The 27,107-nt window shown below is 41.3% G+C and overlaps 1 protein-coding gene across 8 annotated transcripts in view; it reads right to left on the reverse strand.

The window, feature by feature from the left end:
• The window catches only part of SGMS1 (sphingomyelin synthase 1), a 310,846-nt gene that overhangs the window by 199,314 nt on the left and 84,425 nt on the right, over positions 1 to 27,107 (reverse strand). For 5 of the 8 annotated variants that reach the window (XM_021071757.1, XM_013983509.2, XM_021071761.1 and 2 more), the window contains one exon: positions 3,313 to 3,395. The gene's annotated coding sequence lies outside the window, so the exon portion shown is untranslated. Of the gene's footprint in view, positions 1 to 3,312; positions 3,396 to 3,541; positions 3,561 to 4,152; positions 4,172 to 13,162; positions 15,007 to 27,107 lie in introns of those variants that run through there. The other 3 variants (XM_021071758.1, XM_021071760.1, XM_021071759.1) reach the window with 3 other exon arrangements.

Consider the following 27,107-nt stretch of genomic DNA (forward strand, 5'->3'; position numbering starts at 1 on the left):
ATTAACAAAGATAGAATATGAAATAGCTCTGTTTGGTGTTGTTTAAAGATATGAAAGATGGATTAAAAGGAAAAAGATACTATCAAAAAATATTCACATAGATTTGAAACAGAAAAAGAGCTTTCAGAAATGAAGAAATATAATCAATTGAAATTAAAAACTCAATGGGTAGATTAAATAAAAGATTCAACAGAGCTAAAGAGAGAATTACTGGTTTGGAAGTAAACCTTAAGAAATTACCCAAATTGGAGTTCCTGTTGTGGCACAGCAGGAATGAATCCAGCTAGGAACCATGAGGTTGTAGGTTCAATCCCTGGCCTTGCTCAGTGGGTTGGGGATATGGCATTGCCGTGAGCTATGGTATAGGTTGCAGGCATGGCTTGGATCCAGTGTTGCTATGGCTGTGGCATAGGCCAGCAGCTATAGCTTCAATTTGATCCTTAGCCTGGGAACCTCTGTGTGCCATGGGTGCAGCCCTAAAAAAAAAAAAAAAAATTACCCAAATAAAGCAGAGAAAGACAAGGAAGAAATATCAATTATGAATTAAAAGATGTGAAAAGAGAATTTCTAACATCCATTTAATCAAAACCAGAAGGAGACAACAGAGAAAATAAAGGAAAGTTGTTATTCAAAGCATTAATAGCTAAGAAATTTTCAGAGCTTATGATGATACAAACCTACACATACATAAAACACAACAAACATAAACAGGATTAAAAAGAGAAAACAGAGGGAGTTCCCATTGTGGCTCAGTGGGTTATGAACCTGACTAATATCCATGTGGATGTGAGTTTGATCCCTGGCCCTGCTCAGTGGGTTAAGGAACTGGTGTTGCGGTGAGCTGTGGTATAGGTTGCAAACAGGGCTCAGATCAGGCATTGCTGTGGCTGTGGCACAGGCCAGCAGCTGCAGCTCTGATTTGACCCTTAGCCTGGGAAATTCCATATGCCATGGTAAGGCCAAAAAAGCACACAGACAGACTGTAGTGAAACTGCAGTACTCCGATGACAAATAAACAATCTAAAAAGAAGCCAAATTATCTACTAAAGAATAATAAGTGAAAGAATGATAGAATCAACAGAGAAAAAACAAAATCCATAAGACAAGGGAACAGTATGGTCACAATGCTGGAAGAAAAACTGCTGTTCACTAAGAACTCTGAGAGTGAAATAAAGACATTCTCAAATAAATCAAAATTGAGAGAAGCTACCACCAAAAGATTCCAAGAAAGAAACTTCTGATGAAGGCAAATCTCATCAGAGGAAAAAGGCAAAGGATAGAAGAAGGGAAAAGAAGCAAAACACAATAAACCTATAAAGTTAAACAAATACAGAGTTCCCATGTGGCTCAGCAGTTAACAAACCTGACTGGCGTCCGTGAGGACACGGGTTCTATCCCTGGCCCCGCTCAGTGGGTTAAGGATCTGGTATTGCCGTGAGCTGTGGTGTAGGTCACAGAAGTGGCTCAGATCCCGCATTGCTATGGCCCTGGCATGGGCTGGAGGCTGCAGCTCCAACTGGATCCCTAGCCTGGGAACCTCCACGTGCCACGGGTGCAGCCCTAAAAAGACAGAAAGACAAAAAAGAAAAAAAAAAATACTATCTCTAAATAATAATAAAAATTGTCTAATTTGTATGGTGAAACGCAGCAGAACTGACTGAAAAGAACACGTAAGTACAGAAGGAGACAGTATTCATTACATGAGTTTTGTATTATTCTGGAAGGGATCAGAGTACCTTAACTACTGATTGATTTCAAAAACGACTGAATGTACACAGTGTATTTTCAGGGTAATCATTAGAAGAATGGAAATAAAATACATAATTTCCAAATGAGTAGAGAAAAAAATTGAAAGAGAATACAAATCAACAAAACTTCAATAGAGAAGACTGAAGATTAGCAATGAAACCACAAGACAGTTAAAAGAGATTTTTAGGAGTTCCTGTTGTAGTGCAGTAGAAATGAATCTGACTAATATCCAAGAGGATGTAGGTTCAATCCCTGGCTCACTGGGAGTTGGGGATCTGGCACTGCTGTGAGCTGTGGTGTAGGTCGCAGACACAGCTCGGACCCAGAGTTGCTGTGGCTATGGCATAGGCTGGCAGCTATAGCTCTGATTTGACCCCTAGCCTAGGAACTTCCATATGCTGTGGGTGTGGCCCTAAAAAGCAAAAAAAAAAAAAAAAAAAAAAAAGAAAGAAAGAGAGAGAGAGAAAGATTTTTAGACTTATTTCAAAAAACAAAACAAGAAAACAGAAACAAACAAAACCACACTAGTCATGGAAGAAGGGATTGAAAATTTTCTTTACATGAAAGCCACAAACTCTGCTCTCCAAAGGACATTTAAAAAATAAAATAAAATAAAATAAAGAAACTTAATTTCACCATTACTTAGGAAAAAGCAAATTTGAGACCAAAATGACATACTATTTTATAGTCACTAGAATGGCAAGAAAAATACCAAATGTTGGAGGGAAGTAGAGCAACAGATAAACTGTGATGGATATTCAGAACAGAGTTTTGTTTAATAATAAAAATTAATTTACTACCATTACATGTAACGAATGAAACTCAACAACATAACTGAGTGTGAAAATGAAAGCTACAGAGTTTTACATGCAAATATTATTCTTAGGAAGCTTAAAAATGAGCAAAAGTAGGCAATATCTTATTTGAATACATACATGGACATAGGAATTATGTGTCAGAATGGAAATTAGCTATGGACACTAAGAACACTGTTTAGTTCAGCTGATTTTTACTTTTGGTAGCAAGACTTTCTCAGTGAAGAAGTTTCCAGGTCTGCAGTGTAGGGCAAGCTCTTAATCTCCCCTCAGACTGATTCTCTGAGAAGCACTGGCCTAGACTCTTCAACTCCAGTGAAGGAGGGGGCAGACCTGGAAACTGTCATCTTCCGGGACAAAGCGCCTCAATCAAAAGCAATTCCAGATTAAAGGAAATGACCCTCCCGGGCCTCCTGGGAGCCTTCCTCCCTGGTTTATGTCACTTCAGACCCTTTTTCGTCATTCCCAGCCACTCAGGACACTATTTCCGGTGCCCTTTGTTTTACACATTTCTCCCACCCTGACCTACGATGCCTTCCTCCTCCACGGAGGAAGCCAGTCCATTCCTTTTTCCTTCCCTCCCCAAACCGTGACAGCCTTTCCTTGGCTGGCTTGGGCTGGCATATGTTAAAGATGCCCCCATCCATCAGGGCCTCACGCTCAGTCTCAGAGCAAAGCAGGAGCCATTCTGAGGAACATCAGATCCGCGAGAAGTTTGAGAACAGATAAAACCCTGGGTTTGACTTACATGTTACATATTCTCTGCATCTCCTACTTCACTGTTCTTCAGATTCAGAGAATCCACCCCTCCTTCAGTCCCCGAAGTTCTGCCTGGAATAATAAAGGGAAGAAATTAGAAAGGAGACAACCAGAAGAAACCAAAAAGGCCCGAGGAGAAAGACACTCTCTTGTATAATAAATCCTGACATTTAAGAGGAAAAAGGGCCACCTGAATTAGCCTTTAGGCCCCCAATTACCTTGGTCTAAGCCAATTTTCATCCTAATCAAAACTGTTACCAGTAATTTAATGTTTACAGAAGAAATCATTATTATGTACAAAGAGCTTTCACATGCATTTTCTCTTTTGAGCTGTAAGATACTGAGACAAGGCAAGAATTATTTTAAAATGCAGCAGCCGAATTTCCCAAAGGTTAGGGAACTTTCCAGTGACCATTCAGCCAGCAAGTTTCAGAGGAGGAATTAGAACCATTTCTATGACTCCTCATTCCAAACACTTTCCCGGAATCAAATGATATGGTGGTTTCAATTTGAAAAGCAGTATTATTTCTTCTTACACTAAAGTTATGTTCTTAACCAATAGATATAGAAATGGTTTTGCCTGCTGAGTGACAAATACTGCCACTGGATTAAATGCTTATTTAACAGAGACAACCCAAAGAGTAGAAAACCCACACCAGGATACTTAAGAAACACATGTATCTTTTTCAGATATCTTCTTTTAAGTCATAGTTATAACTGCTGGGCTGTCTCCCTCCCTGCCCAGCCTGGGAACAGCTGCTGCTAACTCTCCCAGGCTGTATGTGTACACATCTCCCATGGCTCCCTCCTCCCCAGGACCCCACCATACAAATCCCAGCCTTTTCAGCAGCCCTGAATTCTGGAGGCCACCATGCTCTGCCAGGCTCTCTCCCTCCTGGTACCAGGGCAGGGAACGTGCTCCAACAGAAAACTAGAGCAAATGTGGGTCTCACCTCCTGGGAGACTCTTCTCTCAAGGGTCAAAGTCCTGGCTGGCTGGTGTCCAAGGATGGACAGCCAACTGGCTCATGTGTTGTCCGGTTTTCTAATTTACCAGAGGAGGGCAAATAAAGCACCAATTACCTACTGCTTTTTTTTTTTTTTTTTCTTTTTAGGGCCACACCTGCAGCACATGGAAGTTCCTAGGCTAGAGGTTAGGTTGGAGCTGCAGCTGCCAGCCTATGCCACAGCCAGCAAAATGAGGGATCCGAGCCACATCTGCAACCTACACCGCAGATTGCAGCAACACCAGATCCTTAACCCCCTGAGCAAGGCCAGGGATCAAACCCACATCCTCATGGACACTACACTGACGGCTTAACCCACTCAGCCACAGTGGGAACTCTATTCTCTATTCCTCCTCATGCCTTCAACATTAAGCGATGCTTGAAGGGCATGGGGCTGCTCAGGGACACTGTTGCGAAGTGTTCATAATCAAACCCTTGCAGCATATAACAAATGCTCTTTATTTAAACATTTCAAAGAAACTCTCTTTCTAAAAATCTAATTCTTAAAAATGTATGTATTTACTTTTATTGTAGCACTGTGGCAAGAGAAGCACTCCTGAGCAGTTGAGCATTCTAAACCAAATGACAGGAAAATGTCTCTAGTCCTTCCAGAAAGCAGATACTCACTTCAGATAGCCAACTGGCTATCACTGACATGTATTTCCCTTTATTTCCATAACTCTCCCTCCAAACGGCATAATAAAACACAGCAGTCTAGCCAAACAAAATTTAGTTGCTACTCTTTATATAAGTTTCTTGTTTACATGCATGTACTTAGAGGTGGGAAGAAGACTCCTTTTCATATAAATCATTTTCTGGCATATTTCCATTTCTACTTCCAACCACTGGTGAGAAAATAATTTTTTAAAAATTGTCCAAAAGAAAACTCACAACCCCAGATAGAAAGTTAATCAAAAGGAAACTGGCAAACAAGAACAGTATTTTCACCTCACATATTGGAAGAAAAGAGGAGTCTGTCATCACAGGAAACTGGAAAATAGGTCTTTCCTTAGACAAGCCAGCACATTTGCACCACATGCGTGGGAACACACACATACACATACACACACACACACACACACACACGAACACAGCATGCCAGCCAGAGTGTGGGACAACCTCTTTCTACTTCTTGAGCAGATTTCCTCCACATTAGATGTGCACACTGTAGCCCTGCTAATTCATTTTCTCAAAGGGCATCAATGCTTGGAAGTTGCATCTTTCTTTGGTACTACTTTAGAGGCTCTAGAACTTAAAGGCGGTCATCTAATGTAAACACGGCATTTACCTGTCCATTTGCTCGCCTCACCATCCAGCACTCCCCATCCTAGAGGGGCTCCCAGACCGACCAATCTTCTCGGGTCTCAGCTCTCCAAGTGGCCCCTACTGACTCTGTTTCCTCCAGTCAGCATGTGCCCAGCACTCTCATCAAGTACAAGTTCCTTTCCTAGGAATACAGTCAGAGGCCCTGGGCTTCCCAAAACAAGACCCCCATGGTCTGCTCCCTGTTCCTCTTTCCACTGCACCCCCTAAGTTCGGCCCCATCACTAGTGAAAACCATGCAGCCATGTCCCCTTCATGATACACCCCTTCCTCCGTTTCTTCTCTTAACTAAGTCATGTAGGCTTGACAACCTCTGGGAAATACGTTATCATCATCATCCAAAGCTGGGTTAGTGCCTCAACCATAGTATCCTCACAGAGCCTGTGCTCACCCTTATAATGAGTGTTAATAAGGTTTACAGAGGCTTATCACAAAGTGCTGGGCCCTAGGGGCACTTAGCATACGCTACTTCCCCCAGTGCTCACACCTATTCTATATAGTAGGAGCTGCCTTCAGTCTACTTTGCAGATAAGCCAATAGGTAGACAAGGTCAGCAGCCCGCCCCCCAAGTCACACAGATGGTGAGTGGTGGAACCAAAGAGCTTACAGGCTTTCCAAAAACAGCACTTAACATATTTAACTGAAAAAATGGGGGGAGGGCGCATCCACAGTGTGAAAGTTTCCGGACCAGGAATAGAACCCATGCTGCAGTTGTAACCTGCACCACGGCTGTGGCAACACCAGATTCTTAACCCTGTTGCTCCACAAGGGAACTTCCTTAACTGAAAAACTGACAGTACAACTGGTGTTTCCGGGGAAAGGTTCAGAATGGTAACTAACAACGGCCCCATGACAACACTAAAAGGGTAAGGAAAAAAACATATGGAAAACCCATCAGAATCCTTCAGACAAGAATGCCATAAAGGTACTCGTAACTGTGATACTCATAAGAAAGAACAAAATATTTCCTCAAGACAGGGGACCAGCAATTTCTAAGAATCCAGGAATACACACATGGCTCAAGCAAAAAGTGTTTAACAGTAATGGGGGACAGGGGACAGGTGTTCTTACTAGAAATGAACAGAAAAGGTGTATAAAATCAAAGATTAAAAGGACTTCTCTGAGGGAAGAATCTGGAATATCTGCATAATTAAATCAATCCCATCATCAAGAAGTTCATATGCTTTACAATCAAGAGGATCAAAGCTCTCTGAGGAGTAACATGTTAGCTCCCACACAAACTGAGGGAGGATTTGGGGACAGGCAAAAATCCTGTTATAGGAGTTCCCTTTGTGGCTCAGTGGTTAACAAACCTGATTAGGATACATGAGGATGCAGGTTCGAGCCCTGGCTTCGATCAGTGGGTTAAGGATCCAGTGTTGCCGCGAGCTGTGATGTAGGTCGCAGATGCAGCTCGGATCCCAAGTTGTTGTGGCTCTGGCATAGGTCAGCAGCTGTAGCTCCGATTCAACTCCTAGCCTGGGAACTTCCAACTGCTGCAGGTGCAGCCCTAAAAAGCAAAAAAACAAAAAAACAAACAAAAAAAACCTGTTGTGGTCCATATGGGTCCCGTAGGTCACCAACCCAGTATGTCCATTTCTAGCTCCAAACTGTGGAGCTGGGGCCCTAACAACGGAGGTATGCACAAGACCCCGATGACAGGCTGCCTCCCAGTTGTCACAGTGATGGTCTCACAAAGAGCAAAGCAGAGAAGGTGAGGGTTTCGGTACCACCCATCACCTCCCACAGACCCTGACCGTGAAGGAGGATGGATAACCTCCGGTCATAATAAATATCCCCCAGGGTCAGAGTGACCAGTGCTGGGCTCTTCACTTCTGGGGAAACCTGGGGAGGAAAAAAAAAAAAAAAAGGAAAAGGACCAAGTAGATGAAACCCACAGGGGATAAAAAGTATGAAACCCACAGGGTAAGTTTAACCCAGGGAAGAGAAAACACCACCATTTCATATCATTTCAAGCACAACCCTGCTGAGAGTAATGGACAGCTTTTTTCCATTTCTACCAAAGACAGCACAGAGAAAACAGTTCTACTCTAAATAAAGCATGAAAATTTTAGCTTTAATATGAAGACTTTCCCCAAAGCAAACATCTTTAACAAAGGAATAGGTAGTCTGTATACCTGTGACACAACTGCAATGATCATTACCAATGTTTGGAGCCCGCGTGTTTGCATTCAAGTAGTCTTGATGTTCCTGATTCTGCATCAGGGAAGCTGCAATAATAACAGACAACGCAACTGCCTCCTGAGCGCCTTACTATAGGCTAAAGGTCGCTCGGGGAGACTTGAGAGAGAAGCACAGCTCTGCTTGTGCTACGGGCTTCACACAGCCTCCCCTCATCCAAGTCCCACCTCTTACCTACAGGGATAAGACAAATGCTAATGAAAGTTACTATTTGTAAATAGGATAATGCCTGCTTCTCAGGCTCTTGGAAAGACTCTGTAAGTTAATCATAAAATATTTAGCCTGGGCCTACCCCATAGTAGGCACTCAGCAAGTGTTAGCTATTATGATGGACAAATAATTTTAACCTCACCTGGGTCCACTTCTTCTAGGTATTCAGCCTCTGATTCTATTAAAGTCAAGATAGAGAGTTTATGTCAATGAGGCAAACACAACTTCAGGGTGAACAGGAACCGCTTACATGTTCAGCCATTCCTCCCACCATATCCATCCACTCCCACAGACTTTTAAGGAGCACCCACTGTGTATAGAGCACTGGGGCCGGCCCTGGGGAGAACATGAAGACAAAAATGACATGGCCCATAGCTATGCACAAACAACATAACTGCCTTGTTACTAACCACAAACACTGCAGAATACTTACTATGTGCCAGGCACTGTTCTAAACACTCCAAGCACTGTGTGTGTGTGTGTGTGTGTGTGTGTGTGTGTGTGTGTGTGTGCGCGCGCGCGCACGTGCGCACGCTCTTTTAATCCTCACAACTCTTTAAAGTAAATGCTACTTATTATCCCCAACTTATGGATGAAAAACTGAGGCACACAGATGATCAGTAACTTACTCTAGCTCACGCGGCCTGTATTGACAGAGCCAGGATTCAACTCCAGGCTATCCGACTTCAGAGTCTTGGGCCCTTAAGCACTTGATAAACTGTCTCCTCTGAGACTTGACCAATAAGAACCAGAGGGAGGACAGACTCTAGCAAGGGCCCTGCAGGAACATCAAATAAAGCGCAGTGCCCAGGAGTGAGCTGTGCCATTGCTACACCCAGCATAGAGCACGAGTCCTTTAACTACAGAATGATGTGTTCAAGCACATGGTACCAACCCAGACTGAAAGCTGTGCGCAAAACACTGGTGTCTGCCACTCCTAAGGGCCATCTTCTCCGTAATTCAACACAAGCCAAAGGGAAAGAGGGGCGCTCAGAACCTAGGCTTAGAAGTCAGACATGCCTAGGTTTCAGGCACAGGCCCTCAAATATGGCCTTGAACCAATTACCTGACCTTTCTCTGTCCTTCACTGTCTTCACTATAAGGATTAAATGAGATAATTTATGTAAAGAACTTAGTCCCTGTTCTTGGCACGAAGGACTATATGAGTAAAATAATACAGTAAATAATTAATTAATTGATGATTTGCTTTAAGACTCAGTCTCAAGCTGTATGAAAAAACCACCAAGGAGACAATACCAGTCTAGAGACCAAAAAGAATGTAAGCTACAGTATCTGAAATATACTATGGATTTGTTATTAATATACGTGAACTATTGTAACCTGAAAATATTAAAACCTGTGTTTCAAAATGCTGGGGAATAAAAAAATCTTCCATTTTAAGAGCTAAGACAGGCTACTGTACACAGCCCCACCACAGGCACTTCACAGATGTTACTCCATCTTCAAAACCACTCAGAGGTTCACCAAATGATTCCAGTTTTATAGATGCAGATTCTGAGCCTCTCAGGAGATAAGTGATGGGCTCCATAATAGGGAGTGGATACTGCTGCTCAAAATTAGAAGATGCACCAGTGAGGTAAACAGGAACATAACCTCAGGATCAGAGAGTCACTCCACAAAGTACTTCCTTGGCACCCGGAGGAATTTCCCTGGGCAAGATTCAGAGCCATCCAGCTCTCATCACCCCCAAGGTGTGTTCTGTTCTTTAAAGAAGCCCAAACTACTGACATGTCATGATATGTCACCACCAAAGTGACATACTATGACAGAGCTCATCCTATCACCTGATTTAGTCATAAGGGCCCTTGGGAACACTAACACTATTTGCAATTTCCAAATTGCTATAGCTCTCCAAAAATGACTAGATTTCCACAAGAACAAACTGGGTTCTGGAGCTGGGGCACTGAAAAGGAAGTAACATCAACTGCACAGCACAAAATGTGTGTTTGGAGTGAAGAGTAGGTAGAGAAGATAAAGGCCAATTGAAATATCCTTTTCTAATTTTGCTTAGATCAGTGGAGCCTTATCACAGTCAAATCAGTGGCTCTCAAACTTTCTTATTTGCGGTTTACCACGTGTTAACTCATCCTCTTAAAAAAAAAAAAAAAAAGAATGCAGCAAGAAAGTTCACTTTATAAATTCTAAGATTTGAGTCTGCTTCTCATTCTTTCAAAATATGAACTCCATCCTTGACAGCAGAGCCCACATTTTGGCCACCACCGTATCTTCAGCACAATACAAGGACAGGCATACCACAGGCCTCCAATAAATATGGTTGATGTTCACACCTCGTACAATACAAAAATAGAGGGGAGGAACCGTGAGAAGGGCCAGAGGAGGGATCAGGTATTTCATTCAAGCAGACTTGGCACCAAAATGCAGCCTGCCACTGAATAGTTTTAAGAAATGCAGGGATTCCAGGAGATCAGGTTTTATGAATTTTTTTCTTTTCTTTTTTTGGAAGCAACACATATTACACTTCAGGGGCAAAAAAAAAAGCCTCCCAACCCCTCTTGACTATTCAAAATATTTGCCAATATTTTGAAATGCTTACTGGCCTAAAGCATGCCTTTTAATCTGCTATTTCAGCAGTATGAATCATATACGTGAAGAATTTACTGCTAGCATTGTGCTAGATAAAGCCGACACAAAGAAGAACCAGGCTGGGCCAACGATCGTTTAATAGAGACACAGACTGTAAACAAATAATTACAATACCATACAATTAGAGCTTTTGGCAAAGGGAGTCGTGTGCAGGAGGGTGCAGAGGAGGGCATGACTAAGCCTGCTGTGCACTTCAATCCCACATGAGAAAGCATCTTTCTTTTCCCAGCGTCCTTCACAATTTCCTTGTCTGATCCTCATTACGTTCTTTAAAGCAAAAAAGCAGCACAGTCCATCTATATACTAAATATTCTAACCAGTCACCATGCTCCTCAATCATCATTCCCAACCCCTTTGACTATTCAAAATATTTACCAATACTGTGAAATCCTTACTGGCCTACAGATTGCCTTCCATCATGAAAAACTGCATATTGCTTTAACGTACACGAGTGAAATCAGGAGCTCCTAAAACTAAGAATCAGCCACACTGTCATACTGGTTGCTCAAATACACACACAATTTGAGCGTTTAAATGAGCTGTATCAGAATCTTCTGGCCCTATAACGTTTTCTCCAAAATCCCTGGTCTTCTTACAGCCAGTTAAAACTGTATGTAACTTTCTGTTCAAAAACCTTAAAGATACAAGCCAAATAGTTTCTCTAAAATCACCAGACCATCATAGCAGTCCATCTTATTAAATTATTTACATGCTACACATCTGCAAGAAAGATCTGGGGCAACATTCAATAAAAGCTACATATGAACTTGGAAGTCACTGATATAAAGTCATGAAGTGAAAAAAGAAGTTGATTTTCCAACCACAAGATAATGCTGCTGATGTGCTTGAACAGCAAAAATTTTAAATTTCTAATAGCCAGAGCAAAAAGGGGAAAGGGGCAGGCCACACAATTCTGATTAAAGGAAGAATGGAAAAGGGCCTTTCCCCCCCTAAGTACTGAGAAACACAATCATCTTTTTAAATAATGGCTTACATGATGCAGGCAGAAGCACTGTCATGTGGTTTCTTAAATCTTTACCATAAGGAGAATATTAAAGTGTACCTCAGAGAAGGTACTCAGGGAGGCACAGTTAATATAGAAATAAATACCCTTCCCTTCTATCAGGTTTAAAATACTAAATAAGATGACTGAAAATACACTGAGAAGGGATCACCAAGAAGTTGGTCCCCAAAATAAGACAGTCCCGGAAAAAGCATTTGGATATGGTCTTTTAGGCACAACCCTAGAAATAACTGAAATAAAAAGTTTTCAGAAATTTCAACAACCATTTCACTCCTCAAATAGCTATCATCTCATCAGTGGCTGGAACAGGCAATGTCTGCACACCAGCCCCATCGTCTGTAGACTGATCTGTCCCCAGTAAAGACCTCATTATCACTCCCCTAACCAGAGGGGGGAGAGCCACCCAAAAGTATGCTCATGGCTTTATTTATTTCAAAAGAAACTATCTTTTGTACCATAGTCTCATTTCTCAATTTTTACTTTTCTTAATAGTAACAAGCCGGAGTTCCCTTGTGGTGCATTGGTTTAAGAATCTGTCATTGTCACTGCAGCAGCTCTGGTCTGCTGTGACACAGGTACAGTCCCTGGCCCAGGAACTTCCACATGCTACAGACACGGCCAAAAAAAAACCCCCAAAGCAAAAACAAAACAAAACAGAAACCACTGCCATGATAATAAAAAGTAACATTTAAAAAATACTATAAAGCCATTCTATTTGTTTGAGGAAAGTGTCATACTTTGTTATCTGTTAATTATAAATTCCCTCATCCTTGTATTCCAAATGGATCCTAGCCACTAAAACAACACCTAGCATACTGCAAGGAATCCCCTTTTGGTTGTCCTAAAGCATTTAGTAAAGGGTGCTCAATAAAACGTTGCAAGTGTTTGGTAGACAAACATCTCCAAGTTAGTGCTCTACAGGTCTGCTGGCATGATTAACACTGAACCAGGAGAAAGAGCCGATACGCCATGCTCATGACAAAACTCTTCTCAAGTCCCCGCAATGCCATGCAAACTAGGGTCTGCCTAACTCCAAAGCTCTTGAAATGTCCATTCCACCACCTGCCCCACAAAGGAGGCTGCTGGAACCCATTCATCCTACTCCATGATCTGACTTTTCTCTTGTCCACTGCTGCCAGGACCTTCCCTAACACAGGAGACCAGACTATGCCACCTCGGTTATGGTTCTTTGGCATAAAGGTTAGGTTGAGACACTTATTCTGAGAAAGAGCAGTCACCAAAGCAGCTTAGAAAACAGAGTTTAACTTACCCAAAAGGGAAATTCATGTTTTTGAAGGAAATCTTTAAAAGGATGTTTACCTCTCAGTACCAGAAAGTGAAGGATGACTCTAACTCAACTTTAAAAAAAACAAAAAACACCTCTTACCATCTGAGAAGGCAAAGATTTAAATCTATAGACAAACCTTGCCTTTGTTTACTGTACTTTACCTGATCACCTTCATACAGCTTGCCTCCCCCATATCATTCTTCTTTTATTTTAGCTCAAGATGGCATTTAAATCCAAGTTCTAGCCACTCCTTTGAGTTACTCTTCTCTGAGTTTCTCCTATGTATAAATGAAATATACATGCTCGCAAACTTTGCTTTTCTTTTGTTAATCTGCCTTCTGTGACAGAGGCTCTGGATGAGAACCTAGAAGAACAAAAGAAAAAGGTTTTTTTCTCCCTACACTGGTTACTACACTGCTTGAGTAAAACTTCTAGGGATTTCCTACCTATAGCAACCCTACCACTTCTGCTGATCGAGTACTTGGGATATGCCAGACATCAGCTTAGTCCTACAATAACAAGATCAGATAGGCACTAGTCCCCATATCTTACAGATAAACACTGAAGATCAGTGAGGAAGGTTAAAGCGGTAAAACCAGGATTCTAATCCAGATTCTGAGATCAAATTCAGGCTTGGGGCTGAATTATTTACAGTCACATCTACAGTTAGGTCTGGTATAAACTCGAATTATTATTTAAAGCCCTAAAAATGCTTAAAGTGTTTTGGTTTATAAGTTACCTCCAAAATCTTCCCCCAAAATTCATCACATGGAAGGTTATCTTTATGTTTTAACCTTACATCAGTCACTCCATCTTTTTCTAGGGCTACATGGTTCAGGTTTGGATTTCCTGAACTTGTGATGATTATGGGATAGACTAATCACTGATCTCTTTGATTGTGTGAGTCACTGATTATTTCAACTCACTTTACAGTCCACTGAGTGCAATCACTGGGCACCAGGTGAGTTAAAGACTAGGGTATCAGTGAGATACTGAGGAGCTCAAAGTCTGGTGGAAGAGACACAATATGCCCACCAATAAATAAGAACCACATAAACCCAAAGTTCAGACACTATCTTTATGAAAAGAGACACTGAGCTTGTGTATAATGAAAGTAGAATATTTTAAATACGCTGGTATTTGAAGGGGGCTAACGTTTCCACATAACTTTTCTAAAAACAGAAACATTACACCAGTTCTGAAATCTCATGGGAATCTTTGACACAGTAAGATGGTAAAACTAAGTAGAAAAAAAATTTCCTCCAAGAAGCTTACAGTCTTTTAAAAATGTGACAGAACTGGCATAGGTCAGGATTACAGGTTGGTTTGTTTTTCCTTAATTCAAAATTCTATTGAGTTTTCTTTTTTGAAGATTTTTACTATAGTTGATTTACAATGTTCTATCAATTTCTGCTGTGAGGACGAGTTCCTTTATATATATATTTTTTACTGTATATAATAGTGCTTCATTACCTTTCAGTACAATGAATCAAAAATATTCATGAGTATTGGTAAGACTGGAAGTACAGCTCATGACTATGAAAGGTGAGTGAACAAATTTGTTTGATAATTCCATCAGTTTTAACTTCTGAATTAAAAAAATGAAAAATAGGAATCTTCACCTTTTTCCTCTAACCTTATTTAAATCAATTGTTCATATACAATATTTTGTATTCTCTTTTTTGTTCTGAATTTTGTACTGAAATTTTTTGTACTGCATCCTTTTCAAGTTCATTATTTATAAATTGATAAACACACATATGTGTTTACACATGTGTTAGATATTTATCTTGCAGGGAATAATAAACAGTAATTCATTATCATAAAAAGAATATATATAAACCTGTAAGAAAGGCATTAAATCTTGAGTAGAAAAAATGATAAATGGCATCTCTCTTACACATTAAATATATCTATATCTATATATATGACTTAAAAGAAAAAGGGGAACAGAAATAGGGGTATCATTGTGGTGAAGCTGAAACAAATCCAACTAGTAACCATGAGGTTGCGGGTTTGATCCCTGGCCTCACCCAGTGGGTTAAGTATGAGGTGTGGAGTAGGTCGCAGTCGCGGCTCGGATCCTGCATTGCTGTGGCTATGGCATAGGCCAGCAGTTACAGCTCCCATTCGACCCCTAGCCTGGGAACTTCCATATGAAGTGAGTGTGGCCCTAAAAAGATAAAAGACAAAAAAAAAAAAAAAAAAAAAAAAAAAGATAATAAATTTCCAAGAAGCAAACTCTTCAGTCACACTCACATTGGTAAAGGGATGGAAGGGAGCATCATTCCTGCCAAGTGGTCTTTTTACCAACAGATGGGACAAAACCTCTCCCTCCCCTTGAGTGATGTTTCCACTGCGGTGCTCCCAACAGGCACCTCTTCTCAACAAATGCTTGACCTATTTCTTATGAATAACCAGGGAAAAAATAAAAAAGGCTAGGCACCTTAAAAAAAAATCATATTTGTTGTTTTTAATGGTGAAAATGACTCATTCAGCAATGTCTGCATGCCTACCATGAGCTGGAAACCATTCTAGTAGCTGTGGCTATAAAGGTAAACAAGAATGACACAAAAACTTTATTTTGTCAACTTATGTGGTGTATTTCGCATATTCCTTTTCTGTGTATACATATTTGTATATTAAAATTATAAGAATATTTTTGTATCCTGCTCATTTACTACCTTAAGCATTTCTGCATGATTATAACTTTTAATGGCTGCATATTGTTCTTTTACATGGATATTTCACAGTTTCTTAAACTATTTCTGTGTTGATCAATTAGATAATTTTGAATTTTAGTAGTGAAAACAGTGATAAACATTGATGTATAAAATTTTATCCTCAGTTCTAATTATTTCCTTAAGTAGGTTCAAACTGGAACTGGGTCAAATGGTCTGAACATTTTTAAGGCTCTTAATACATGATGCCAAATGCTTTCTTGTATGGGGGGAAGTTTTCATTTCACTTTATCCTCATTAGCATGGATTTTTTTTTTTAAGTTCTGATGTAGTAGGAAAAATTGAGGGTTAGTTCAATTTGCATTTCTTTCTATACTAAGTGACATTTAGTCCACGTCCAATTAGGCAATTTTTAGTGTGCCAACTGCTTTATTTTAGCTTAATTCCTTTTAGTTATGGAAATGATACATGAGCACATCTCATAAAAGATTTAAACACTACAGATAAAGTCCCCTCTGACTTTCTTCTCCGCTGTTCCCCTCCATCCCTAATGGTAACCACTTTCATCGGTTGGATGTCTTTGTAGACCTTTCAGTGTGTGTGTGTGTGTGTGTGTGTGTGTAGATACGTTGTTATGTAAGGTTTTAAAAACATTCATTTTGGGGGCTAATTTGTGATTTAAAATTTTTAATTCCTCATGGACATCTTTACTACAGATAACTCTTTTTTGAATGGATATATAGGATTTCATATTAAATGTACTATGGTTCATTATTTATGTGTTTATTAAGCATTTCTTTGTCTTTTGCCAAGCCATGTCTGCAACCTACACCTATACCACAGCTCACGGCAACACAGGATCCTTAACCCACTGAGCAAGGCCAGGCATCGAACCTGTGTCCTCATGGATGCTGATCAGCTTCGTTTCCACTGATCCACGATGGGAACTCCGGGAATTTATTATCTTTAATCTTAATGTTCAGCAAAAAAACATTCAAGACTGGGATTCTATGGATAAATAGATATATGATTCAAAAGGTCTTTTTCCTGGGAGTTCCTGCTGTGGTGCAGCAGGTTAGGGATCACCGTTGCCCCTGAGGCAGTGCAGGCTACATCCCAAGCATGGAGAAGTGGGTTAAGGATCCAGTGTTGCTACATGTGTGGTGTAGGTCACAGAAGCAGCTTGGATTTGATCACTGGCCTGGGAACTTCCATATGCCAAAAAAAAAAAATGAGTGCAGTCAAAAAAGGGAAAGAAAAAAAAAAAAAAAAGGTCTTATTCCCTCCTCAGGCCTTGATTTCTGCATCTGTAAAATGAGATAGTTAGACAAATGATGTTCATTCCAGCTATGGAATTATATGAGTTTATGTCTTAAGTATTCTCATTAGACAGAAAACAGAAAGGTTACTAATCATTCCAGTATTTTTTTATCTTATTCACCCACATTTGTGACTGGAACTAAATAAGTATAGAATTATTAAAGAAAGGAAGAGGAATCTAAATGTTTAGTTTCTTATCTAAAATTGCCTTGTGGTTAATATGTTTCACTTTGTTTTACTGCGACCTTTTGAAGGGGAAAAAAAAGTTTTAATTAAAAGTTTATTTTTCTTTTAATTCATTTCCCAGATGGGTCTCATTTGATGAAAACAGGCCCAATTCTTTGCTCCTGCTGAACTGATAAAAGTTTAACTGTTTAACCCCCTGGGTAAAAAGCCATTGTTTGCCCACTTCCTTTTACCGGAGCCACAGGAGGACTTGACTGAGCTCTGAACCATGAATGTGGGGCTACAGGGTAGGAGGAAGGGTGGTTCCAAGATGAGCCTCAGAGGCTGGACCTCACTCAACCTCCCAGAGGTCTGATTTTGTTTGAGTCACATCACTGATGCTCTTACTCATGTCAAAAAAAGACGCCCGGTCCAGTTATTGTTACCTGCACCTCTATGGATTTTCCATGTATATCACTTCTGGCCACTCTCTTATAAATAAGAGTGTTCTCCTCCTAAAGGGTCTACTGAATCCCTTTTTATGAGAAGCCTAAACAATTTTTACTGAAAATATCTTTTTTCCATACTATCTTTCTGTGATCCTGGTCTCCCAAGTCTGGGACCCCACGATGGAATTTAAAAAATGAAAAGTCTTAACCCAGACTTAACCTCCCCAGACTTGGGAAGAACCGAAGTCCTCACAGAATGACGGCAGCCAGAGAAGGTGGCAGTGGCTCTGCAAGCATTAGCTCCCAGCCTGACTCCAGCTTCTCTGACTTTCCAGCAGGCCCAGGCCCACTGATGATGACTCAGGATCTCCAAGTCAAGGGGGATCAGCAGGAATGAATCCCTGGCTCACAAGCCCCTGTGCCCCCAGAATGCCTCCTTCCATCAGGGAGAGCGGAGAGCTGCCAGATGTGGCACCAGGGACCTTTCAACTGCAGAGTGTATTACCGGCTTGTCTACCTTGTTCTTTCCAAAAGGAAATGGGCTGGAAATACTGTATGCCCATTATTTTATTAATAAATCTTAGGAGGAAGGAGCACTCCATATGGTAATATATACTCACTGAAGGGAAGTCAGGAGAGGGCAAGAGGCACTAACACTATTATCTATTTCTTGCTAACCTGTCATTTGAGATTTCAGCAAAAACAGGATCCTAGACTATACCAGACCTCATGAGTTGCAGATCACCAGCCTAGACAGACCCTTCTTCTCATGTGAACTCAGGCCTCGCTTTACAGTGTTCCTAGAATAGTGAGTGTGTCCCAAGCGGGTGCGGAAAATCTATATTTTCCTGGGTGCCTTGTCCACAGAGTACACTCAAAGCTCTCAGCTCTAAATACCAACCAGAACGAGGGCCCTCAAAGCAAAAGGCCACCTTATATTCACATGTAAGACTATCTATCTTCACCTAAATAGGTTTTTTAATCCTTACATGAAAGAAAAATCTATAGCTAAGTAAATTTAGTAAACTCAGGGTTAACCCAAATCCAAAAGATGCCTTTAACGCAAAACTTCTGGAGCCTCAACATACCAAATGTGAGATACAACTCAGGGCAGAGGGGCTGGTGAACACGCTGACCTGTCTTTTACAAAACTACTGGTCCCAATCCCCTATTGGGCCTTCTCATAAGCACAGTGTCCCACAGTGTATATTCTCTTTTTTCTTTCTTTTTATTTTCTTTTTTTTTTTTGTCCACACCCATGGCATGTGAAAGTTCCCAGGCCAAGGATCGAATATGTGCCACAGTAGGGACCGAAGCCACAATAGTAACAATCTCAAATCCTTAACCCACTAGGCCACCGGGGAATTCCCCACAGGGTATATACCAAGAAATGCTGCTGCAAAGCATTTCCTTAAATGCTTAATGGGCTGATTCACTCACATAGCTCTGTGGCCTCACCTTTAAGAATTAGAAGTCTATTGTGGACCAGGCCCTCAGCTGGACATGTAACTCTTCTGAAAGTCAGTTCTAACACCTGAGGTGCTCTCACACCTCTGATTCAGCTACTCTGGGGGCAAGAGAGCCAAGCCTAGGCTTGGTGGGTGTTTCTCAGCCATGGTAAGAGACATGATTGTATGATGTTTCAGCAGGGAACTTCCCAGGAAGAGTTTCAAACTAGGCAAATAATGTTAGTATTACCCTTTTTTTTTTTTTTTTTTTTTTTTTTTTTGTCTTTTGTCTTTTGTCTTTTTGGGGCCGCACCCACAACATATGAAGGTTCCCAGGCTAGTGGTCTGATAGAAGCTACAGCTGCTGGCCTACACACAGTGACAGCAACGCCATATCTGAGTCGTGTCTGCGACCTACACCACGACTCACGGCAATGCTGGATCCTTAACCCGCTAAGCGAGGCCAGGGATCAAACCCGCAACCTCATGGTTCTAGTCGGATTAGTTTCCGCTGTGCCACGATGGGAACTCCAATATCAACATATTGAACTAGTTTATCTACATTCCTCTGAATTGTACTGATACCCCTTCTTTCTTTCCACTTTTTAAATTGACTCCCACTCACATTTATTCCTTGTAATCAGAATTCTCATTTCCTTTGTGCGCCTGATCAGCTAATTCAGAATAAGGTGTGATGGGCTAACAGTTCCTTAGAACTGCCAGGAATGTTTGAATTTAAAGTGATTAAATACTGAAATATTTGGATAACAAGTTGATGAGGCACCATTTAAAACATCTGATCATATTTTTATTTACTGTATTTAACTATTTTAATGACAAAAATAATTACACATGTTCAAATTAAACATTCTAAGTACTCAAGCCCTAAGAATGAACTCCGGATACTTGGAATTCAACCACTTAAAGATACTCCAAGGGAACATTTTGATTAATGCCCTTCCAGGTTTTCTCCCCTCTATGTTTCCATATTTCCTTAATGAAACATTAACCTTACATATTCTATTACAACCTATTTTTCAAACATTTTTGTCCCATGTGAATATTTTTCTTCAGCAGCACTGTCATGGTTACAGAATATTCCATTACATAGATGAATTACAACGTGTTCATTCAAGGCCCTTTGGGGGGCCATCTGTGGGGCTCCCAACATTCAATTTCAAATAATGCTCACGAAGCACACTCAGAGCTAAATCTCGGAACAAAACTTTAGTCATTTCCTTAGAAACTACTCCTAGAAGTAGGCTCACTGAGTCAAAGGGTGAACACACTGTTTCTCAGTTGGTCACAGGAGACCTTGTAGGGAAAACCCGGCCCTTTGAGTCATTTCAGTTTGCATTTCTCTCAACCTCCTGTGGCTGAATTTCCCCTGTCTGTTTCTGTCACCTTTACAGTTAGTCTAATTATTATCTGGTTTTCAAGATATTCAACCCCACAGTCCATTGGACGTTCTCAGTTCAGCAAGTTATGTGGCTTAACTCTTAGTCCTTTAAAATCAGGTCTGACATCATTCTCTCTGTTGTGCTCCTAACTTTTTACCCCTCTGACATTTCTCTGATACCTCTAACTAAATGAATGATATGAATCAGAAAATATTCCAGGACCCCTGTCTAATCCTTAGTTTAAAACTTTTTTCTCCCCACAATAGCTTCTGGATCCATAGGCAAAATAGCTCCAAAGGGTGGGAGCTCAGAATGTATTTTTCCAAATCGCAAACTCGCCTATTGCTAAGAGCACTCGCCTGGGCTGGTGTCAGTGACAAAATGTTGGATTCCCTGTCCACATCCGCTCTTGTGATGTAACACTTGATTTACTGAGCATCACTCTGTTTATTTCTGTGAGACAAAGGTGTCAGTGGGACCACAGGCAGTGGTGCATTTTTTATTTTTTTATATTTTTTTAAAAGCAGCTCTAGGGAGGTATAATTCATGTAATACGCAATTCACCCGTTTACAGAGTACATTTTCAGTATATTCCCAGGGTTATGCCACCCACAGAACAACCAATTTCTTTCTTTCTTTTTTTTTTTTTTTTTTTTTTGGTCTTTTTGCCTTTTTCTAGGGCCGCTCCCGAGGCATATGGAGGTTCCCAGGCTGGGGGTCTAATCAGAGCTGTAGCTGTCGGCCTACACCACAGCTCACAGCAACGCCGGATCCTTAACCCACTGAGCAAGGCCAGAGATCGAACCCACAACCTCATGGTTCCTAGTCTGATTCGTTAACAACTGCGCCATGATGGGAACTCCAATGGTGCATTTTTTTACATCAGAGTGTTTCCCTAGTGGAACAGTAGCAGCAGCTCAGGATTACTGTCTGGGTCATAACTCTTGTCTACATTGTACCATCAGGAAGGGCAGAGTTGCCAGGCAGAATCCAAGAAGAGTGACAGCTTCACTGCCAGAGCACAGATGCCAGCCAGGAAGATGGCTTCCGCCATTTGTTTGTCTTCCCAGCTTGTAATTTAGCTTCTACTGCATCTATTAAGCCATGCAGATTCACCACATAATAATGCTGGGTCTATTTTCAAGGAAGCACTGGGCAAGATCAGGCAAATCCAAAAGAGCTTCAGTGTTTCTGTGGGGTGCCATCTGCATTCTGGACAGGACAATCCTTCATTGTGTGCAACCGTCCCAAGGACTGAGGGGCATTTAGTACCCACACCCTCAGCATGTTCAATGCTCATATACACCCCCCCCCATCATCGTGACAACCACAAACGTCCTCGTAGGTTTCTAAACACCAGGGCCAAGGGTGGGCCATGGGGAGAACACCATCACCCATGGAGAATCCCTATTTCCATCTGGTGAGTCCGAATTAACACTTAGGAAATGACACGAAACAATTATTAATGTGGATGTGGCATTGTGCAGTGCAAGCTTTAAGCACCCTAACAGGTCAAAGGAGATGAAGGAAGGCTGAAGGCACAGAACAAGCTGGGATAGGAATAGGAGATAGAGAGCTATAACCTCCCTCTCTGGGGTCCAGCCCAGGGTTAAAGTTTGCTGTGAAATGCTTTCTCACCCACGCCCCAAACTGCCCCTGCTTTAAGCTGATTACACCAGTTAGTATGAGTAAAGCACATCCTACACACTCAGCAATGCCAATGTTAAAATGCTGTTATTGTTTCTGCCTTCCTACACCGGGCGAGTTTTCTCCTTGCATCCTGGGCATTCGGAGAAGGCAGAAATTAAGGAGCCTTGGTGAAGGTGAAGGACACTGCCTGCCTAACCCTGCTGGGCGGCTCCAGAGAACTAGACCAGAAGCACTGCCCCATCTTCGTAGGACTGGCCTGCTAGGCACCAATGGGACCTTGCCTGTTCCCTTCTGCCCATGTCAGCTGTGGTCAAAGGGCCATTGTGCCCATAGGGCCAGTGTGTTTAAGCCTCTGGGAACAATGCCCTTGCTGATCTTCTGTGCTCCAGATGACTAAGGGCATTGACTGATTTCAACCTAAGCCACAATCAATATTTTCACCTTTTATTGGACAATGCTGGCAGTGGTTATGTTTTCTGATGTCATCGTTACACTCAAGTGAGACTGAAAAGGTCAGTGAATGAGACATCTTTTATAGATCCTGTTCAGTATTTACTAATGACACATTATAAACTAGGTATTATATGGCTGTGGTTCTCAAACTTCTAGAGCTTATTTAAAATGCGAGATTTCCGGGTCTCAGAAATTCTGATTCAGTTAAGTGGTAGGGGCAGGAATCTGTGATTTAAACCAAGCCCAAGTGTTTCGGGGTATATAGGCGATCCAGGGGTAATTCTGCGAAACACTAGACACTGCCACAGAGTGACAGTAAACTAGATAAAAAACTAGCACCCTCCTGACATTTTATATGCCATGTCCTTGAAATACATTCACTAGCAAAATAAAAACTAAATCAAAATAAGCTACAGGGATATACTGTACAACAGAGAATACAGCTAATATTTTATAATAACTATAGAATCTTTAAAAATTGTTTTTTGTCTTTTTAGGGCCACAGCTGAGGCATATGGAAGTTTCCAGACTAGGGGTCAAATCAGAGCTGTAGCTGCCAGCCTGTACCAGGGCCATAGCAACGCCAGATCCGAGCCATGTCTGCAACCTACACCACAGCTCATGGCAATGTCAGATCCTTTAACTCACTGGGCGAGGCCAGAGATCTAAACCCACATCCTCATGGATCTAGTTGGGTTCGTTACCACTGAGCCACAACGGGAACTCCTAACCTTTAAAAATTGTGAACCCCCAAAGTGTACACCTGTAATTTAGATAATACTACACATCAACTATACTTCAATTAAAAAGAAAAAAACTAAACCAGAGACCAACTTAATTCTGAAAGAAAATGAGAGTTTCTTTTGTAAAGAACTCATATCTAGATATAGTCAGTCTGTAATTAAACTTTTTATGTGTATTAAAAAGTTTACATTTTATTCTCCATATAAGTGATGACAAGATGGATTTCTGTCATCCAAAGCACACTGAATGTAACTATACGAACTTATCTTTGAATCACCTTTACTAATTTTTTAGAACTCCTTACTTTATCTTCATGAAAGAGTATCTTACATTACCATCTGATTACGCATCAGACTATGTGCAAACTAAGGCACAAGGAGTTTATGCAACATGTTTAAAGATCAAGACAAGAACCTTCACATCTGGAAGGCTATGGCTTTTCCTGCTAGGTTAGCAATGGCAAATAGGTTTTATGCCACAAGCCAATTCAGATGAACCCGTGGACCAGCAACAACTGCCTAGACAGGAAAGCCAGCCCAGGGGAGGGGAATGGTCCCAGAGGAGCAATGTCTGCCTCAAGCACAGGTGAGAAAAGGGGTGGCATCTATGCACACACAGACAAGACATGCCGCCCCTCAGAGCATTCACAAGCACTTACACTGTTGGTAAATACCACTATTTTCCTCACACAACAAATACAACTGAGTGTCCATTATATGCCTATGCATACACTAGGTACTAGGGATGTAACAAGAGCGGTAAGTCTACCAATGGGCCGGACACAATGTAATAGGACGACCTCTAACCTAAGGCTTCACCTGACAATACCTGACAAAGTGGTATTTTAAGGAAGAACTGAAGAAAAAAACAGAAGTCAACAAAATGTTAAAAAGGGGGGAGGAAAGTGGAAGTGAATGCTATTTCTGAGGAACAGAAACCAAGCTAATCATTGCTGGTGATCACAGAGAGGAAGGGGGGAATGGGGAGGGCTGGGGAGAGTGGGCAATTGTCGGGTCCGAGGGACACTACGGTGGTGAGATCCTGGTGTCAACTGAAGATCATGGGATGTTATGGAAAAGCTGGGTGATGCAGGCTTGTTTGTTCTCCGAGTTTGTTTTTGGTTAGTTGCGGGGTGGGGGGGTGGGGGGTGGGTTAGTAGATGTGCATTTCAAAAGGAGCATGGGAGAGAGTTCCAGTGACTGAAGAAGCTGACTAGATTCAAGTGACCAGACCAGGAGGGAGACAAAGAGATAGGAAGAGGTGGGTGGGTTTGAGATACTTTTTGGAGGCAGAATCATCAGTGGTTTGATTTGGGAAAGAATATAGAGGCTGAGAAAAAGGGAAAAGACCAAGATGCAGCTCTGATTAAAGACACATTCAAGTGGAAACCCTACAAGGCAGCTGGACTAACCAGGGTTGGAGACCTTAAAGAATGATTAAAATGTGAAAATCTGAGGGTTGCAGGAACAGAAGAAAAGACCAAAAATTCTACTTCTATATCTTCTACTTTCCAATCTAGTTAAATTTTTTATTATTTTTTTAATTTTTTTAGTCTTTTTGCCATTTCTTTGGGCCGCTTCTGCGGCATATGGAGGTTCCCAGGCTAGGGGTCAAATCAGAGCTGTAGTCGCCAGCCTACGCCAGAGCCACAGCAACGTGGGATCCGAGCCGCGTCTGCGGCCTACACCACAGCTCACAGCAACGCCAGATCGTTAACCCACTGAGCAAGGGCAGGGACCGAACCCGCAACCTCATGGTTCCTAGTCGGATTTGTTAACCACTGCACCACGACGGGAACTCCTAGTTAAATTTTTTAATAGTGATGCTGCTACACTTGTTTTTTTCAATTTTTAAATTATTATAATTTACAACGTTCTGTCAATTTCTGTTGTACAGCAAAGTAACCCAGTTATACATATATACACATTCTTTTTCTCACCTTATCCTCCATCACGTTCCATCACAAGTGACTAGATATAGTTCCCTGTGCTGCAGAGCAGGATCTCATCGCTTATCCACTCCACACGCAATTGGTTGCATCTACTAACCCCAAGCTTCCACTCTATCCCACTGCCTCCCTCTCCCCCTCCCCCTTGGCAACCACAAGTCTGTTCTCCATGTCCATGAGTTTGTTTCTTTTCTGTAGATAGGTTCATTTGTGTCATATTTTAGATTCCACATGTAAGTGATATTGCATGGTATTTGTCTTTCTCTTTCTGACTGATTAGCATGAGAGTCTCTGGTTCCATCTATGTTGCTGAAAATGGCATTATTTTGTTCTTTTTAGGACTGAGTAGTATTCCATTGTGTCTATGTACCACATCTTCTTAATCCATTCATCTAGGTTGTTTCCATGTCTTGACTACTGTGAACAGTGCTGTTATGAACATAGGGGTGGATGTATCTTTTTCAATGAACGTGTTGTCCAGATATATGCCCAGGAGAGGGGCTGCTGGATCATATGGTAGTTCTATATTTAGTTTTCTGAGGTACCTTCATACTGTTTCCCATCCTGGTTGTACCAATTTACATTCCCACTGACAATGCAGGAGGGGAACCTTTTCTCCACACCCCCTCCAGCATTTGCTATTTGTAGACTGACTAATGATGGACATTCTGACTGGTGTGAAGTAGTACCTCATTGCAGTTTTGACCTGCATTTCTCAAATTAGTGATGTTGGGCATTTTTTCATGTGCCTGTTGACCATCTGCATGTCTTCTTTGAAGAAATGCTGCTACACTTGTAAAGTCAACGCAGCAGAAACATTATCATATGTCTCTAATTTTCTAAATTACAGTGCTTACTGCAATTTTTCTTTTAACCTCTCATAGCAACTTAATTTAAGCAACAAGAAAACTCCTGCTATTGAAAACATTTCCTCAAGATTTTGGACTTTCCTGCCTTATTAAGTATGGCACACCAACATAATTTCATTTTTCTTTGCAGATACATTTTACCATCCAGAGCTTTGCCTATACAATCATCTTGAGCTCCTCCCTGAAGGTCCCTGGGCCCTGAAGCCCATCCCTGTGTGAAGGGGGACCACCTGGCTCCATGTGCTGTTATCTGTCACACACTGAATGCATGGAGTCATAACCTGCCAGACTTGGAGACAGACCAGGAGATGGGGCCAAGATCCTTGAAACTACAAAGCAGCCACCACCTCTTGAGAGGTTTGGGGGGTGGAGGTGAGGGAAAGTTTGTTTCAAAATAAATTGAGAAAACCAGAGTAGAATCTCTGAAAATCATGACTAGAACCCAACTGTAGGACTCGCCAACCTCAAAAAAGGACTTTTTATTTCTGGATCTGATGTTTGCTTTGCTGATTAAATACAAATCTCCTGGAAGAAGGCACTAAAACTGACAAGTTATTTTATTTCAAGGAGAGTTTCTGACTCTTTCTCACAAACAGGTGTTAACAGAAAAAGCCCAAGATGCTGGCATTCAGAGGAGGAAGAGGCTATGCATTTCATACCTTTGCCTAAAATCCCCTTGAGGGAAATTTTTTTTTTTTTTAAATCCTCCCACAGCCCCACCACTAACATGAGATTCTCAAGGTGCAGCTCTGAAGCCCCAGCAACCAAATTTGACCTTGTGGAAAAGAAAGCTCTTTAAAGATAACCACACCCCACGACTTCCATCTTTCATTCTTCAGACTTGCACTTCATAGAAAAGAAGTGTGTCAACAAAATTTTCCCACACTTATGTGTCTAAAATGGCCAGAAGTACATTTATTATTCCCCTTAAAATTATTTTAGAAATTCAAAAAGATCTAACATGCAAATATATTTACAA

This window comes from Sus scrofa, chromosome 14 (assembly GCF_000003025.6).
Source record: "Sus scrofa isolate TJ Tabasco breed Duroc chromosome 14, Sscrofa11.1, whole genome shotgun sequence".
Taxonomy (NCBI): Eukaryota; Metazoa; Chordata; class Mammalia; order Artiodactyla; family Suidae; genus Sus; species Sus scrofa.